The sequence below is a fragment of the Amia ocellicauda genome, unplaced genomic scaffold (assembly GCF_036373705.1).
Source record: "Amia ocellicauda isolate fAmiCal2 unplaced genomic scaffold, fAmiCal2.hap1 HAP1_SCAFFOLD_73, whole genome shotgun sequence".
Lineage (NCBI taxonomy): Eukaryota > Metazoa > Chordata > Actinopteri > Amiiformes > Amiidae > Amia > Amia ocellicauda.
Window position 1 is genome coordinate 240,832 of NW_027103000.1, and position 17,565 is coordinate 258,396.

Here is a 17,565-nt window from a genome sequence, read left to right on the forward strand (position 1 = left end):
CAACAGGTTGCTGAGACAAATGTAAACCAGTAAAACATATGAAGAGAAACAAACCTTGAATATAAGTTCAGTTGTTTAAACATTTGACAAACTATGGTGAGGGGGTAAGAAAACACACAAATTCAGCAGCTCCTGTATTTCAATACACCAGAACCCAATATTATTGGCGAGTCGGGTAGTCCATCATCACAGTTCGAGGGCAGGCATCATTTCAGTAATTTCATCCCGTTGCATTCACATCCGTGCCTTGAATGAGATTGAATGTGATCTTTGCTCTCAAGTATGTTCCCAAGTTTTACACTTTCGTGCTTTGCATGAATGGGAATGGAACCGTGTGTGTTGAATGAGGCTCCTTGTGAGCACTGAACTTTGTCCGGTGGAGTTCCTTTTTGTGTTGCTGTAATTGTGTCATTTCTCGATGAGAAAGATTAGGCAACATTTAGTCACTTCTAGCCATGATGCTCAATTTATTTACGAATGTACCCTAGTTACTAGGGACCGTTTACGTTGGAGAACAAGATCTATTGTATGCCTGTGTATTTGGGGAAGTCAAATCTGAAATAATGATGAAATTGCGTGTATCCAAAGTTAAAACTCGTGATTTGTCGCCCTCTGGTGTGTAAAAGATGCAAAAGCTTACAGCACCTGGTATTCCCAGGCGGTCTCCCATCCAAGTACTGACCAGGCCCGAGCCTGCTTGGCTTCCGAGATCGGACGAGATCGGGCGTATTCAGGCTAGTATGGCCGTAAGCCAGGGAGGCTGTCCCTGACGCTCTACTTAAAGGGAAGGCAATATCCGTTTCTGCCGTTCATACTTACAGTTGAACTGTCTCTCTACTCTAAAGCCCGGGACACACCAGCGCGCCGCAGACAGTCCCTGCTAACACGTCACGTTGTGGCAACATTGTGGCAACGTTGTGCGTTAGCTGGGGTGCCACACCAGACCGGAACTATGTATTACAAAACGAACACATTGTCTTGATAAAACAGCTGTAATTGAGTGCCTGACACGCCAGTCAAGCGCAATTTTGAGAAGGTGTGCATTTCAGTAAGGATTTCAATTGACATGCAGTATGAAACTGAAAGGAGGTTGCATCACTATGATGCATAACATTGCATGTATTGTATTTTCAAGTGTGTGCATTCATCCTGTTGTCATTTTGTTTTGAAAGCAGAAGAATCATTCAACAGGTTGCTGAGACAAATGTAAACCAGTAAAACATATGAAGAGAAACAAACCTTGAATATAAGTTCAGTTGTTTAAACATTTGACAAACTATGGTGAGGGGGTAAGAAAACACACAAATCCAGCAGCTCCTGTATTTCAATACACCAGAACCCAATATTATTGGCGAGTCGGGTAGTCCATCATCACAGTTCGAGGGCAGGCATCATTTCAGTAATTTCATCCCGTTGCATTCACATCCGTGCCTTGAATGAGATTGAATGTGATCTTTGCTCTCAAGTATGTTCCCAAGTTTTACACTTTCGTGCTTTGCATGAATGGGAATGGAACCGTGTGTGTTGAATGAGGCTCCTTGTGAGCACTGAACATTGTCCAGTGGAGTTCCTTTTTGTGTTGCTGTAATTGTGTCATTTCTCGATGAGAAAGATTAGGCAACATTTAGTCACTTCTAGCCATGATGCTCAATTTATTTACGAATGTACCCTAGTTACTAGGGACCGTTTACGTTGGAGAACAAGATCTATTGTATGACTGTGTATTTGGGGAAGTCAAATCTGAAATAATGATGAAATTGCGTGTATCCAAAGTTAAAACTCGTGATTTGTCGCCCTCTGGTGTGTAAAAGATGCAAAAGATTACAGCACCTGGTATTCCCAGGCGGTCTCCCATCCAAGTACTGACCAGGAACGAGCCTGCTTAGCTTCCAAGATCGGACGAGATCGGGCGTATTCAGGCTAGTATTGCCGTAAGCCAGGAAGGCTGTCCCTGACGCTCTACTTAAAGGGAAGGCAATATCCGTTTCTGCCGTTCATACTTACAGTTGAACTGTCTCTCTACTCTAAAGCCCGGGACACACCAGCGCGCCGCAGACAGTCCCTGCTAACACGCCACGTTGTGGCAACATTGTGGCAACGTTGTGCGTTAGCTGGGGTGCCACACCAGACCGGAACTATATATTACAAAACGAACACATTCTCTTGATAAAACAGCAGTAATTGAGTGCCTGACACGCCAGTCAAGCGCAATCTTGAGAAGGTGTGCATTTCAGTAAGGATTTCAAATGACATGCAGTATGAAACTGAAAGGAGGTTGCATCACTATGATGCATAACATTGCATGTATTGTATTTTCAAGTGTGTGCATTCATCCTGTTGTCATTTTGCTTTGAAAGCAGAAGAATCATTCAACAGGTTGCTGAGACAAATGTAAACCAGTAAAACATATGAAGAGAAACAAACCTTGAATATAAGTTCAGTTGTTTAAACATTTGACAAACTATGGTGAGGGGGTAAGAAAACACACAAATCCAGCAGCTCCTGTATTTCAATACACCAGAACCCAATATTATTGGCGAGTCGGGTAGTCCATCATCACAGTTCGAGGGCAGGCATCATTTCAGTAATTTCATCCCGTTGCATTCACATCCGTGCCTTGAATGAGATTGAATGTGATCTTTGCTCTCAAGTATGTTCCCAAGTTTTACACTTTCGTGCTTTGCATGAATGGGAATGGAACCGTGTGTGTTGAATGAGGCTCCTTGTGAGCACTGAACTTTGTCCGGTGGAGTTCCTTTTTGTGTTGCTGTAATTGTGTCATTTCTCGATGAGAAAGATTAGGCAACATTTAGTCACTTCTAGCCATGATGCTCAATTTATGTACGAATGTACCCTAGTTACTAGGGACCGTTTACGTTGGAGAACAAGATCTATTGTATGCCTGTGTATTTGGGGAAGTCAAATCTGAAATAATTATGAAATTGCGTGTATCCAAAGTTAAAACTCGTGATTTGTCGCCCTCTGGTGTGTAAAAGATGCAAAAGCTTACAGCACCTGGTATTCCCAGGCGGTCTCCCATCCAAGTACTGACCAGGCCCGAGCCTGCTTGGCTTCCGAGATCGGACGAGATCGGGCGTATTCAGGCTAGTATGGCCGTAAGCCAGGGAGGCTGTCCCTGACGCTCTACTTAAAGGGAAGGCAATATCCGTTTCTGCCGTTCATACTTACAGTTGAACTGTCTCTCTACTCTAAAGCCCGGGACACACCAGCGCGCCGCAGCCAGTCCCTGCTAACACGCCACGTTGTGGCAACATTGTGGCAACATTGTGGCAACGTTGTGCGTTAGCTGGGGTGCCACACCAGACCGGAACTATATATTACAAAACGAACACATTGTCTTGATAAAACAGCTGTAATTGAGTGCCTGACACGCCAGTCAAGCGCAATCTTGAGAAGGTGTGCATTTCAGTAAGGATTTCAATTGACATGCAGTATGAAACTGAAAGGAGGTTGCATCACTATGATGCATAACATTGCATGTATTGTATTTTCAAGTGTGTGCATTCATCCTGTTGTCATTTTGTTTTGAAAGCAGAAGAATCATTCAACAGGTTGCTGAGACAAATGTAAACCAGTAAAACATATGAAGAGAAACAAACCTTGAATATAAGTTCAGTTGTTTAAACATTTGACAAACTATGGTGAGGGGGTAAGAAAACACACAAATCCAGCAGCTCCTGTATTTCAATACACCAGAACCCAATATTATTGGCGAGTCGGGTAGTCCATCATCACAGTTCGAGGGCAGGCATCATTTCAGTAATTTCATCCCGTTGCATTCACATCCGTGCCTTGAATGAGATTGAATGTGATCTTTGCTCTCAAGTATGTTCCCAAGTTTTACACTTTCGTGCTTTGCATGAATGGGAATGGAACCGTGTGTGTTGAATGAGGCTCCTTGTGAGCACTGAACTTTGTCCGGTGGAGTTCCTTTTTGTGTTGCTGTAAATGTGTCATTTCTCGATGAGAAAGATTAGGCAACATTTAGTCACTTCTAGCCATGATGCTCAATTTATTTACGAATGTACCCTAGTTACTAGGGACCGTTTACGTTGGAGAACAAGATCTATTGTATGCCTGTGTATTTGGGGAAGTCAAATCTGAAATAATGATGAAATTGCGTGTATCCAAAGTTAAAACTCGTGATTTGTCGCCCTCTGGTGTGTAAAAGATGCAAAAGCTTACAGCACCTGGTATTCCCAGACGGTCTCCCATCCAAGTACTGACCAGGCCCGAGCCTGCTTAGCTTCCGAGATCGGACAAGATCGGGCGTATTCAGGCTAGTATGGCCGTAAGCCAGGGAGGTTGTCCCTGACGCTCTACTTAAAGGGAAGGCAATATCCGTTTCTGCCGCTCATACTTGCAGTTGAACTGTCTCTCTATTCTAAAGTCCGGGACACACCAGCGCGCCGCAGATAGTCCCTGCTAACACGCCACGTTGTGGCAACGTTGTGCGTTAGCTGGGGTGCCACACCAGACCGGAACTATATTTTACAAAACGAACACATTGTCTTGATAATACAGCTGTAATTGAGTGCCTGACACGCCAGTCAAGCGCAATCTTGAGAAGGTGTGCATTTCAGTAAGGATTTCAATTGACATGCAGTATGAAACTGAAAGGAGGTTGCATCACTATGATGCATAACATTGCATGTATTGTATTTTCAAGTGTGTGCATTCATCCTGTTGTCATTTTGTTTTGAAAGCAGAAGAATCATTCAACAGGTTGCTGAGACAAATGTAAACCAGTAAAACATATGAAGAGAAACAAACCTTGAATATAAGTTCAGTTGTTTAAACATTTGACAAACTATGGTGAGGGGGTAAGAAAACACACAAATCCAGCAGCTCCTGTATTTCAATACACCAGAACCCAATATTATTGGCGAGTCGGTTAGTCCATCATCACAGTTCGAGGGCAGGCATCATTTCAGTAATTTCATCCCGTTGCATTCACATCCGTGCCTTGAATGAGATTGAATGTGATCTTTGCTCTCAAGTATGTTCCCAAGTTTTACACTTTCGTGCTTTGCATGAATGGGAATGGAACCGTGTGTGTTGAATGAGGCTCCTTGTGAGCACTGAACTTTGTCCGGTGGAGTTCCTTTTTGTGTTGCTGTAATTGTGTCATTTCTCGATGAGAAAGATTAGGCAACATTTAGTCACTTCTAGCCATGATGCTCAATTTATTTACGAATGTACCCTAGTTACTAGGGACCGTTTACGGTGGAGAACAAGATCTATTGTATGCCTGTGTATTTGGGGAAGTAAAATCTGAAATAATGATGAAATTGTGTGTATCCAAAGTTAAAACTCGTGATTTGTCGCCCTCTGGTGTGTAAAAGGTGCAAAAGCTTACAGCACCTGCTATTCCCAGGCGGTCTCCCATCCAAGTACTGACCAGGCCCGAGCCTGCTTGGCTTCAGAGATCGGACGAGATCGGGCGTATTCAGGCTAGTATTTTCCGTAAGCCAGGGAGGTTGTCCCTGACGCTCTACTTAAAGGGAAGGCAATATCCGTTTCTGCCGTTCATACTTACAGTTGAACTGTCTCTCTACTCTAAAGCCCGGGACACACCAGCGCGCCGCAGACAGTCCCTGCTAACACGCCACGTTGTGGAAACGTTGTGGCAACGTTGTGCGTTAGCTGGGGTGCCACACCAGACCGGAACTATATTTTACAAAACGAACACATTGTCTTGATAAAACAGCTGTAATTGAGTGCCTGACTTGCCAGTCAAGCGCAATCTTGAGATGGTGTGCATTTCAGTAAGGATTTCAATTGACATGCAGTATGAAACTGAAAGGAGGTTGCATCACTATGATGCATAACATTGCATGTATTGTATTTTCAAGTGTGTGCATTCATCCTGTTGTCATTTTGTTATGAAAGCACAAGAATCATTCAACAGGTTGCTGAGACAAATGTAAACCAGTAAAACATATGAAGAGAAACAAACCTTGAATATAAGTTCAGTTGTTTAAACATTTGACAAACTATGGTGAGGGGGTAAGAAAACACACAAATCCAGCAGCTCCTGTATTTCAATACACCGGAACCCAATATTATTGGCGAGTCGGGTAGTCCATCATCACAGTTCAAGGGCAGGCATCATTTCAGTAATTTCATCCCGTTGCATTCACATCCGTGCCTTGAATGAGATTGAATGTGATCTTTGCTCTCAAGTATGTTCCCAAGTTTTACACTTTCGTGCTTTGCATGAATGGGAATGGAACCGTGTGTGTTGAATGAGGCTCCTTGTGAGCACTGAACTTTGTCCGGTGGAGTTCCTTTTTGTGTTGCTGTAATTGTGTCATTTCTCGATGAGAAAGATTAGGCAACATTTAGTCACTTCTAGCCATGATGCTCAATTTATTTACGAATGTACCATAGTTACTAGGGACCGTTTACGTTGGAGAACAAGATCTATTGTATGCCTGTGTATTTGGGGAAGTCAAATCTGAAATAATGATGAAATTGCGTGTATCCAAAGTTAAAACTCGTGATTTGTCGCCCTCTGGTGTGTAAAAGATGCAAAAGCTTACAGCACCTGGTATTCCCAGGCGGTCTCCCATCCAAGTACTGACCAGGCCCGAGCCTGCTTAGCTTCCGAGATCGGACGAGATCGGGCGTATTCAGGCTAGTATGGCCGTAAGCCAGGGAGGGTGTCCCTGACGCTCTACTTATAGGGAAGGCAATATCCGATTCTGCCGTTCATACTTACAGTTGAACTGTCTCTCTACTCTAAAGCCCGGGACACACCAGCGCGCCGCAGACAGTCCCTGCTAACACGCCACGTTGTGGCAACATTGTGGCAACGTTGTGCGTTAGCTGGGGTGCCACACCAGACCGGAACTATATATTACAAAACGAACACATTGTCTTGATAAAACAGCTGTAATTGAGTGCCTGACACGCCAGTCAAGCGCAATCTTGAGAAGGTGTGCATTTCAGTAAGGATTTTAATTGACATGCTGTATGAAACTGAAAGGAGGTTGCATCACTATGATGCATAACATTGCATGTATTGTATTTTCAAGTGTGTGCATTCATCCTGTTGTCATTTTGTTTTGAAAGCAGAAGAATCATTCAACAGGTTGCTGAGACAAATGTAAACCAGTAAAACATATGAAGAGAAACAAACCTTGAATATAAGTTCAGTTGTTTAAACATTTGACAAACTATGGTGAGGGAATAAGAAAACACACAAATCCAGCAGCTCCTGTATTTCAATACACCAGAACCCAATATTATTGGCGAGTCGGGTAGTCCATCATCACAGTTCGAGGGCAGGCATCATTTCAGTAATTTCATCCCGTTGCATTCACATCCGTGCCTTGAATGAGATTGAATGTGATCTTTGCTCTCAAGTATGTTCCCAAGTTTTACACTTTCGTGCTTTGCATGAATGGGAATGGAACCGTGTGTGTTGAATGAGGCTCCTTGTGAGCACTGAACTTTGTCCGGTGGAGTTCCTTTTTGTGTTGCTGTAAATGTGTCATTTCTCGATGAGAAAGATTAGGCAACATTTAGTCACTTCTAGCCATGATGCTCAATTTATTTACGAATGTACCCTAGTTACTAGGGACCGTTTACGTTGGAGAACAAGATCTATTGTATGCCTGTGTATTTGGGGAAGTCAAATCTGAAATAATGATGAAATTGCGTGTATCCAAAGTTAAAACTCGTGATTTGTCGCCCTCTGGTGTGTAAAAGATGCAAAAGCTTACAGCACCTGGTATTCCCAGGCGGTCTCCCATCCAAGTACTGACCAGGCCCGAGCCTGCTTAGCTTCCGAGATCGGACGAGATCGGGCGTATTCAGGCTAGTATGGCCGTAAGCCAGGGAGGTTGTCCCTGACGCTCTACTTAAAGGGAAGGCAATATCCGTTTCTGCCGCTCATACTTGCAGTTGAACTGTCTCTCTATTCTAAAGTCCGGGACACACCAGCGCGCCGCAGATAGTCCCTGCTAACACGCCACGTTGTGGCAACGTTGTGCGTTAGCTGGGGTGCCACACCAGACCGGAACTATATTTTACAAAACGAACACATTGTCTTGATAATACAGCTGTAATTGAGTGCCTGACACGCCAGTCAAGCGCAATCTTGAGAAGGTGTGCATTTCAGTAAGGATTTCAATTGACATGCAGTATGAAACTGAAAGGAGGTTGCATCACTATGATGCATAACATTGCATGTATTGTATTTTCAAGTGTGTGCATTCATCCTGTTGTCATTTGTTTTTGAAAGCAGAAGAATCATTCAACAGGTTGCTGAGACAAATGTAAACCAGTAAAACATATGAAGAGAAACAAACCTTGAATATAAGTTCAGTTGTTTAAACATTTGACAAACTATGGTGAGGGGGTAAGAAAACACACAAATCCAGCAGCTCCTGTATTTCAATACACCAGAACCCAATATTATTGGCGAGTCGGGTAGTCCATCATCACAGTTCGAGGGCAGGCATCATTTCAGTAATTTCATCCCGTTGCATTCACATCCGTGCCTTGAATGAGATTGAATGTGATCTTTGCTCTCAAGTATGTTCTCAAGTATGTTCCCAAGTTTTACACTTTCGTGCTTTGCATGAATGGGAATGGAACCGTGTGTGTTGAATGATGCTCCTTGTGAGCACTGAACTTTGTCCGGTGGAGTTCCTTTTTTGTTGCTGTAATTGTGTCATTTCTTGATGAGAAAGATTAGGCAACATTTAGTCACTTCTAGCCATGATGCTCAATTTATTGACGAATGTACCCTATTTACTAGGGACCGTTTACGTTGGAGAACAAGATCTATTGTATGCCTGTGTATTTGGGGAAGTAAAATCTGAAATAATGATGAAATTGCGTGTATCCAAAGTTAAAACTCGTGATTTGTCGCCCTCTGGTGTGTAAAAGGTGCAAAAGCTTACAGCACCTGGTATTCCCAGGCGGTCGCCCATCCAAGTACTAACCAGGCCCGAGTCTGCTTGGCTTCCGAGATCGGACGAGATCGGGCGTATTCAGGCTAGTATGGCCGTAAGCCAGGGAGGCTGTCCCTGACGCTCTACTTAAAGGGAAGGCAATATCCGTTTCTGCCGTTCATACTTACAGTTGAACTGTCTCTCTACTCTAAAGCCCGGGACACACCAGCGCGCCGCAGACAGTCCCTTCTTACACGCCACGTTGTGGCAACGTTGTGGCAACGTTGTGCGTTAGCTGGGGTGTCACACCAGACCGGAACTATATTTTACAAAACGAACACATTGTCTTGATAAAACAGCTGTAATTGAGTGCCTGACACGCCAGTCAAGCGCAATCTTGAGAAGGTGTGCATTTCAGTAAGGATTTCAATTGACATGCAGTATGAAACTGAAAGGAGGTTGCATCACTATGATGCATAACATTGCATGTAGTGTATTTTCAAGTGTGTGCATTCATCCTTTTGTCATTTTGTTTTGAAAGCAGAAGAATCATTCAACAGGTTGCTGAGACAAATGTAAACCAGTAAAACATATGAAGAGAAACAAACCTTGAATATAAGTTCAGTTGTTTAAACATTTGACAAACTATGGTGAGGGGTTAAGAAAACACACAAATCCAGCAGCTCCTGTATTTCAATACACCAGAACCCAATATTATTGGCGAGTCGGGTAGTCCATCATCACAGTTCGAGGGCAGGCATCATTTCAGTAATTTCATCCCGTTGCATTCACATCCGTGCCTTGAATGAGATTGAATGTGATCTTTGCTCTCAAGTATGTTCCCAAGTTTTACACTTTCGTGCTTTGCATGAATGGGAATGGAACCGTGTGTGTTGAATGAGGCTCCTTGTGAGCACTGAACTTTGTCCGGTGGAGTTCCTTTTTGTGTTGCTGTAATTGTGTCATTTCTCGATGAGAAAGATTAGGCAACATTTAGTCACTTCTAGCCATGATGCTCAATTTATTTATGAATATACCCTAGTTACTAGGGACCGTTTACGTTGGAGAACAAGATCTATTGTATGCCTGTGTATTTGGGGAAGTCAAATCTGAAATAATGATGAAATTGCGTGTATCCAAAGTTAAAACTCGTGATTTGTCGCCCTCTGTTGTGTAAAAGATGCAAAAGCTTACAGCACCTGGTATTCCCAGGCGGTCTCCCATCCAAGTACTGTCCAGGCCTGAGCCTGCTTAGCTTCCGAGATCGGACGAGATCGTGCGTATTCAGACTAGTATGGCCGTAAGCCAGGGAGGGTGTCCCTGACGCTCTACTTAAAGGGAAGGCAATATCCGTTTCTGCCGCTCATACTTGCAGTTGAACTGTCTCTCTACTCTAAAGTCCGGGACACACCAGCGCGCCGCAGACAGTCCCTGCTAACACGAAACGTTGTGGCAACGTTGTGCGTTAGCTGGGGTGCCACACCAGACCGGAACTATATTTTACAAAACGAACACATTGTCTTGATAATACAGCTGTAATTGAGTGCCTGACACGCCAGTCAAGCGCAATCTTGAGAAGGTGTGCATTTCAGTAAGGATTTCAATTGACATGCAGTATGAAACTGAAAGGAGGTTGCATCACTATGATGCATAACATTGCATGTATTGTATTTTCAAGTGTGTGCATTCATCCTGTTGTCATTTTGTTTTGAAAGCAGAAGAATCATTCAACAGGTTGCTGAGACAAATGTAAACCAGTAAAACATATGAAGAGAAACAAACCTTGAATATAAGTTCAGTTGTTTAAACATTTGACAAACTATGGTGAGGGGGTAAGAAAACACACAAATCCAGCAGCTCCTGTATTTCAATACACCAGAACCCAATATTATTGGCGAGTCGGGTAGTCCATCATCACAGTTCGAGGGCAGGCATCATTTCAGTAATTTCATCCCGTTGCATTCACATCCGTGCCTTGAATGAGATTGAATGTGATCTTTGCTCTCAAGTATGTTCCCAAGTTTTACACTTTCGTGCTTTGCATGAATGGGAATGGAACCGTGTGTGTTGAATGAGGTTCCTTGTGAGCACTGAACTTTGTCCGGTGGAGTTCCTTTTTGTGTTGCTGTAATTGTGTCATTTCTCGATGAGAAAGATTAGGCAACATTTAGTCACTTCTAGCCATGATGCTCAATTTATTTACGAATGTACCCTAGTTACTAGGGACCGTTTACGTTGGAGAACAAGATCTATTGTATGCCTGTGTATTTGGGGAAGTCAAATCTGAAATAATGATGAAATTGCGTGTATCCAAAGTTAAAACTCGTGATTTGTCGCCCTCTGGTGTGTAAAAGATGCAAAAGCTTACAGCACCTGGTATTCCCAGGCGGTCTCCCATCCAAGTACTGACCAGGCCCGAGCCTGCTTAGCTTCCGAGATCGGACGAGATCGGGCGTATTCAGGCTAGTATGGCCGTAAGCCAGGGAGGGTGTCCCTGACGCTCTAGTTAAAGGGAAGGCAATATCCGTTTCTGCCGCTCATACTTACAGTTGAACTGTCTCTCTACTCTAAAGCCCGGGACACACCAGCGCGCCGCAGACAGTCCCTGCTAACACGCCACGTTGTGGCAACGTTGTGGCAACGTTGTGCGTTAGCTGGGGTGCCACACCAGACCGGAACTATATTTTACAAAACGAACACATTGTCTTGATAAAACAGCTGTAATTGAGTGCCTGACACGCCAGTCAAGCGCAATCTTGAGAAGGTGTGCATTTCAGTAAGGATTTCAATTGACATGCAGTATGAAACTGAAAGGAGGTTGCATCACTATGATGCATAACATTGCATGTAGTGTATTTTCAAGTGTGTGCATTCATCCTGTTGTCATTTTGTTTTGAAAGCAGATGAATCATTCAACAGGTTGCTGAGACAAATGTAAACCAGTAAAACATATGAAGAGAAACAAACCTTGAATATAAGTTCAGTTGTTTAAACATTTGACAAACTATGGTGAGGGGGTAAGAAAACACACAAATCCAGCAGCTCCTGTATTTCAATACACCAGAACCCAATATTATTGGCGAGTCGGGTAGTCCATCATCACAGTTCGAGGGCAGGCATCATTTCAGTAATTTCATCCCGTTGCATTCACATCCGTGCCTTGAATGAGATTGAATGTGATCTTTGCTCTCAAGTATGTTCCCAAGTTTTACACTTTCGTGCTTTGCATGAATGGGAATGGAACCGAGTGTGTTGAATGAGGCTCCTTGTGAGCACTGAATTTTGTCCGGTGGAGTTCCTTTTTGTGTTGCTGTAATTGTGTCATTTCTTGATGAGAAAGATTAGGCAACATTTAGTCACTTCTAGCCATGATGCTCAATTTATTTACGAATGTACGCTAGTTACTAGGGACCGTTTACGTTGGAGAACAAGATCTATTTTATGCCTGTGTATTTGGGGAAGTAAAATCTGAAATAATGATGAAATTGTGTGTATCCAAAGTTAAAACTCGTGATTTGTCGCCCTCTGGTGTGTAAAAGGTGCAAGAGGTTACAGCACCTGGTATTCCCAGGCGGTCTCCCATCCAAGTACTGACCAGGCCCGAGCCTGCTTGGCTTCCGAGATCGGACGAGATCGGGCATATTCAGGATAGTATGGCCGTAAGTCAGGGAGGCTGTCCCTGACGCTCTACTTAAAGGGAAGGAAATATCCGTTTCTGCCGTTCATACTTGCAGTTGAACTGTCTCTCTACTCTAAAGCCCGGGACACAGCAGCGCGCCGCAGACAGTCCCTGCTAACACGCCACGTTGTGGCAACATTGTGCGTTAGCTGGGGTGCCACACCAGACCGGAACTATATTTTACAAAACGAACACATTGTCTTGATAATACAGCTGTAATTGAGTGCCTGACACGCCAGTCAAGCGCAATCTTGAGAAGGTGTGCATTTCAGTAAGGATTTCAATTGACATGCAGTATGAAACTGAAAGGAGGTTGCATCACTATGATGCATAACATTGCATGTATTGTATTTTCAAGTGTGTGCATTCATCCTGTTGTCATTTTGTTTTGAAAGCAGAAGAATCATTCAACAGGTTGCTGAGACAAATGTAAACCAGTAAAACATATGAAGAGAAACAAACCTTGAATATAAGTTCAGTTGTTTAAACATTTGACAAACTATGTTGAGGGGGTAAGAAAACACACAAATCCAGCAGCTCCTGTATTTCAATACACCAGAACCCAATATTATTGGCGAGTCGGGTAGTCCATCATCACAGTTCGAGGGCAGGCATCATTTCAGTAATTTCATCCCGTTGCATTCACATCCGTGCCTTGAATGAGATTGAATGTGATCTTTGCTCTCAAGTATGTTCCCAAGTTTTACACTTTCGTACTTTGCATGAATGGGAATGGAACCGTGTGTGTTGAATGAGGCTCCTTGTGAGCACTGAACTTTGTCCGGTGGAGTTCCTTTTTGTGTTGCTGTAATTGTGTCATTTCTCGATGAGAAAGATTAGGCAACATTTAGTCAATTCTAGCCATGATGCTCAATTTATTTACGAATGTACCCTAGTTACTAGGGACCGTTTACGTTGGAGAACAAGATCTATTGTATGCCTGTGTATTTGGGGAAATCAAATCTGAAATAATGATGAAATTGCGTGTATCCAAAGTTAAAACTCGTGATTTGTCGCCCTCTGGTGTGTAAAAGATGCAAAAGCTTACAGCACCTGGTATTCCCAGGCAGTCTCCCATCCAAGTACTGACCAGGCCCGAGCCTGCTTAGCTTCCGAGATCGGACGAGATCGGGCGTATTCAGGCTAGTATGGCCGTAAGCCAGGGAGGCTGTCCCTGACACTCTACTCAAAGGGAAGGCAATATCCGTTTCTGCCGTTCATACTTACAGTTGAACTGTCTCTCTACTCTAAAGCCCGGGACACACCAGCGCGCCGCAGACAGTCCCTGCTAACATGCCACGTTGTGGCAACGTTGTGCGTTAGCTGGGGTGCCACACCAGACCGGAACTATATTTTACAAAACGAACACATTTGTCTTGATAAAACAGCTGTAATTGAGTGCCTGACACGCCAGTCAAGCGCAATCTTGAGAAGGTGTGCATTTCAGTAAGGATTTCAATTGACATGCAGTATGAAACTGAAAGGAGGTTGCATCACTATGATGCATAACATTGCATGTATTGTATTTTCAAGTGTGTGCATTCATCCTGTTGTCATTTTGTTTTGAAAGCAGAAGAATCATTCAACAGGTTGCTGAGACAAATGTAAACCAGTAAAACATATGAAGAGAAACAAACCTTGAATATAAGTTCAGTTGTTTAAACATTTGACAAACTATGGTGAGGGGGTAAGAAAACACACAAATCCAGCAGCTCCTGTATTTCAATACACCAGAACCCAATATTATTGGCGAGTCGGGTAGTCCATCATCACAGTTCGAGGGCAGGCATCATTTCAGTAATTTCATCCCGTTGCATTCACATCCGTGCCTTGAATGAGATTGAATGTGATCTTTGCTCTCAAGTATGTTCCCAAGTTTTACACTTTCGTACTTTGCATGAATGGGAATGGAACCGTGTGTGTTGAATGAGGCTCCTTGTGAGCACTGAACTTTGTCCGGTGGAGTTCCTTTTTGTGTTGCTGTAATTGTGTCATTTCTTGATGAGAAAGATTAGGCAACATTTAGTCAATTCTAGCCATGATGCTCAAATTATTTACGAATGTACCCTAGTTACTAGGGACCGTTTACGTTGGAGAACAAGATCTATTGTATGCCTGTGTATTTGGGGAAGTCAAATCTGAAATAATGATGAAATTGCGTGTATCCAAAGTTAAAACTCGTGATTTGTCGCCCTCTGGTGTGTAAAAGATGCAAAAGCTTACAGCACCTGGTATTCCCAGGCAGTCTCCCATCCAAGTACTGACCAGGCCCGAGCCTGCTTAACTTCCGAGATCGGACGAGATCAGGCGTATTCAGGCTAGTATGGCCGTAAGCCAGGGAGGCTGTCCCTGACGCTCTACTTAAAGGGAAGGCAATATCCGTTTCTGCCGTTCATACTTACAGTTGAACTGTCTCTCTACTCTAAAGCCCGGGACACACCAGCGCGCCGCAGACAGTCCCTGCTAACACGAAACGTTGTGGCAACGTTGTGCGTTAGCTGGGGTGCCACACCAGACCGGAACTATATTTTACAAAACGAACACATTGTCTTGATAATACAGCTGTAATTGAGTGCCTGACACGCCAGTCAAGCGCAATCTTGAGAAGGTGTGCATTTCAGTAAGGATTTCAATTGACATGCAGTATGAAACTGAAAGGAGGTTGCATCACTATGATGCATAACATTGCATGTATTGTATTTTCAAGTGTGTGCATTCATCCTGTTGTCATTTTGTTTTGAAAGCAGAAGAATCATTCAACAGGTTGCTGAGACAAATGTAAACCAGTAAAACATATGAAGAGAAACAAACCTTGAATATAAGTTCAGTTGTTTAAACATTTGACAAACTATGGTGAGGGGGTAAGAAAACACACAAATCCAGCAGCTCCTGTATTTCAATACACCAGAACCCAATATTATTGGCGAGTCGGGTAGTCCATCATCACAGTTCGAGGGCAGGCATCATTTCAGTAATTTCATCCCGTTGCATTCACATCCGTGCCTTGAATGAGATTGAATGTGATCTTTGCTCTCAAGTATGTTCCCAAGTTTTACACTTTCGTGCTTTGCATGAATGGGAATGGAACCGTGTGTGTTGAATGAGGCTCCTTGTGAGCACTGAACTTTGTCCGGTGGAGTTCCTTTTTGTGTTGCTGTAATTGTGTCATTTCTCGATGAGAAAGATTAGGCAACATTTAGTCACTTCTAGCCATGATGCTCAATTTATTTACGAATGTACCCTAGTTACTAGGGACCGTTTACGTTGGAGAACAAAATGTATTGTATGCCTGTGTATTTGGGGAAGTCAAATCTGAAATAATGATGAAATTGTGTGTATCCAAAGTTAAAAATCGTGATTTGTCACCCTCTGGTGTGTCAAAGGTGCAAAAGCTTAAAGCACCTGGTATTCCCAGGCGGTCTCCTATTCAAGTACTGACCAGGCCCGAGCCTGCTTGGCTTCCGAGATCGGACGAGATCGGGCGTATTCAGGCTAGTATGGCCGTAAGCAAGTGAGACTTTCCCTGACGCTCTACTTAAAGGGAAGGCAATATCCGTTTCTGCCGTTCATACTTACAGTTGAACTGTCTCTCTACTCTAAAGCCCGGGACATACCAGCGTGTCGCAGAAAGTCCCTGCTAACACGCCACGTTGTGGCAACGTTGTGGCAACGTTGTGCATTAGCTGGGGTGCCACACCAGACCGGAACTATATTTTACAAAACGATCACATTGTCTTGATAAAACAGCTGTAATTGAGTGCCTGACACGCCAGTCAAGCGCAATCTTGAGAAGGTGTGCATTTCAGTAAGGATATCAATTGACATGCAGTATGAAACTGAAAGGAGGTTGCATCACTATGATGCATAACATTGCATGTATTGTATTTTCAAGTGTGTGCATTCATCCTGTTGTCATTTTGTTTTGAAAGCAGAAGAATCATTCAACAGGTTGCTGAGACAAATGTAAACCAGTAAAACATATGAAGAGAAACAAACCTTGAATATAAGTTCAGTTGTTTAAACATTTGACAAACTATGGTGAGGGGGTAAGAAAACACACAAATCCAGCAGCTCCTGTATTTCAATACACCAGAACCCAATATTATTGGCGAGTCGGGTAGTCCATCATCACAGTTCGAGGGCAGGCATCATTTCAGTAAATTCATCCCGATGCATTCACATCCGTGCCTTGAATGAGATTGAATGTGATCTTTGCTCTCAAGTATGTTCCCAAGTTTTACACTTTCGTGCTTTGCATGAATTGGAATGGAACCATGTGTGTTGAATGAGGCTCCTTGTGAGCACTGAACTTTGTCCGGTGGAGTTCTTTTTGTGTTGCTGTAATTGTGTCATTTCTCGATGAGAAAGATTAGGCAACATTTAGTCACTTCTAGCCATGATGCTCAATTTATTGACGAATGTACCCTAGTTACTAGGGACCGTTTACGTTGGAGAACAAGATCTATTGTATGCCTGTGTATTTGGGGAAGTAAAACCTGAAATAATGATGAAATTGTGTGTATCCAAAGTTAAAACTCGTGATTTGTCGCCCTCTGGTGTGTAAAAGGTGCAAAAGCTTACAGCACCTGGTATTCCCAGGCGGTCTCCCATCCAAGTACTGACCAGGCCCAAGCCTGCTTGGCTTCCGAGATCGGACGAGATCGGGCGTATTCAGGCTAGTATGGCCGTAAGCCAGGGAGGCTGTCCCTGACGCTCTACTTAAAGGGAAGGCAATATCCGTTTCTGCCGATCATACTTACAGTTGAACTGTCTCTCTACTCTAAAGCCCGGGACACACCAGTGCGCCGCAGACAGTCCCTGCTAACACGCCACGTTGTGGCAACATTGTGGCAACGTTGTGCGTTAGCTGGGGTGCCACACCAGACCGGAACTATATTTTACAAAACGAACACATTGTCTTGATAATACAGCTGTAATTGAGTGCCTGACACGCCAGTC

At 43.5% G+C, this 17,565-nt stretch overlaps 13 non-coding genes and 2 pseudogenes across 13 annotated transcripts; all 15 read right to left on the bottom strand.

Annotated features, from left to right (window-relative positions):
• Positions 1–633: 633 nt before the first annotated feature.
• On the bottom strand, positions 634–752 carry LOC136742031 (5S ribosomal RNA). The gene has a single exon (XR_010814663.1). It is a non-coding gene; the product is annotated as a 5S ribosomal RNA (ribosomal RNA).
• A 1,066-nt stretch (positions 753–1,818) lies between these two features.
• Positions 1,819–1,937, bottom strand: LOC136742285 (uncharacterized; annotated as a pseudogene).
• Positions 1,938–3,003: 1,066 nt separating this feature from the next.
• LOC136742032 (5S ribosomal RNA) lies at positions 3,004–3,122 on the bottom strand. The gene has a single exon (XR_010814664.1). It is a non-coding gene; the product is annotated as a 5S ribosomal RNA (ribosomal RNA).
• Positions 3,123–4,199: 1,077 nt separating this feature from the next.
• Positions 4,200–4,318, bottom strand: LOC136742148 (5S ribosomal RNA). The gene has a single exon (XR_010814774.1). It is a non-coding gene; the product is annotated as a 5S ribosomal RNA (ribosomal RNA).
• Positions 4,319–5,373: 1,055 nt separating this feature from the next.
• LOC136742298 (uncharacterized) lies at positions 5,374–5,493 on the bottom strand (annotated as a pseudogene).
• A 1,066-nt stretch (positions 5,494–6,559) lies between these two features.
• LOC136741913 (5S ribosomal RNA) lies at positions 6,560–6,678 on the bottom strand. The gene has a single exon (XR_010814549.1). It is a non-coding gene; the product is annotated as a 5S ribosomal RNA (ribosomal RNA).
• Positions 6,679–7,744: 1,066 nt separating this feature from the next.
• LOC136741914 (5S ribosomal RNA) lies at positions 7,745–7,863 on the bottom strand. Its single transcript, XR_010814550.1, has one exon. It is a non-coding gene; the product is annotated as a 5S ribosomal RNA (ribosomal RNA).
• A 1,066-nt stretch (positions 7,864–8,929) lies between these two features.
• Positions 8,930–9,048, bottom strand: LOC136742145 (5S ribosomal RNA). Its single transcript, XR_010814771.1, has one exon. It is a non-coding gene; the product is annotated as a 5S ribosomal RNA (ribosomal RNA).
• A 1,066-nt stretch (positions 9,049–10,114) lies between these two features.
• On the bottom strand, positions 10,115–10,233 carry LOC136742171 (5S ribosomal RNA). Its single transcript, XR_010814796.1, has one exon. It is a non-coding gene; the product is annotated as a 5S ribosomal RNA (ribosomal RNA).
• A 1,055-nt stretch (positions 10,234–11,288) lies between these two features.
• Positions 11,289–11,407, bottom strand: LOC136741915 (5S ribosomal RNA). Its single transcript, XR_010814551.1, has one exon. It is a non-coding gene; the product is annotated as a 5S ribosomal RNA (ribosomal RNA).
• Positions 11,408–12,473: 1,066 nt separating this feature from the next.
• LOC136742283 (5S ribosomal RNA) lies at positions 12,474–12,592 on the bottom strand. Its single transcript, XR_010814895.1, has one exon. It is a non-coding gene; the product is annotated as a 5S ribosomal RNA (ribosomal RNA).
• Positions 12,593–13,647: 1,055 nt separating this feature from the next.
• On the bottom strand, positions 13,648–13,766 carry LOC136742076 (5S ribosomal RNA). Its single transcript, XR_010814706.1, has one exon. It is a non-coding gene; the product is annotated as a 5S ribosomal RNA (ribosomal RNA).
• Positions 13,767–14,822: 1,056 nt separating this feature from the next.
• LOC136742125 (5S ribosomal RNA) lies at positions 14,823–14,941 on the bottom strand. The gene has a single exon (XR_010814753.1). It is a non-coding gene; the product is annotated as a 5S ribosomal RNA (ribosomal RNA).
• A 1,055-nt stretch (positions 14,942–15,996) lies between these two features.
• LOC136742260 (5S ribosomal RNA) lies at positions 15,997–16,115 on the bottom strand. Its single transcript, XR_010814880.1, has one exon. It is a non-coding gene; the product is annotated as a 5S ribosomal RNA (ribosomal RNA).
• A 1,065-nt stretch (positions 16,116–17,180) lies between these two features.
• On the bottom strand, positions 17,181–17,299 carry LOC136741992 (5S ribosomal RNA). The gene has a single exon (XR_010814626.1). It is a non-coding gene; the product is annotated as a 5S ribosomal RNA (ribosomal RNA).
• Positions 17,300–17,565: the final 266 nt, after the last annotated feature.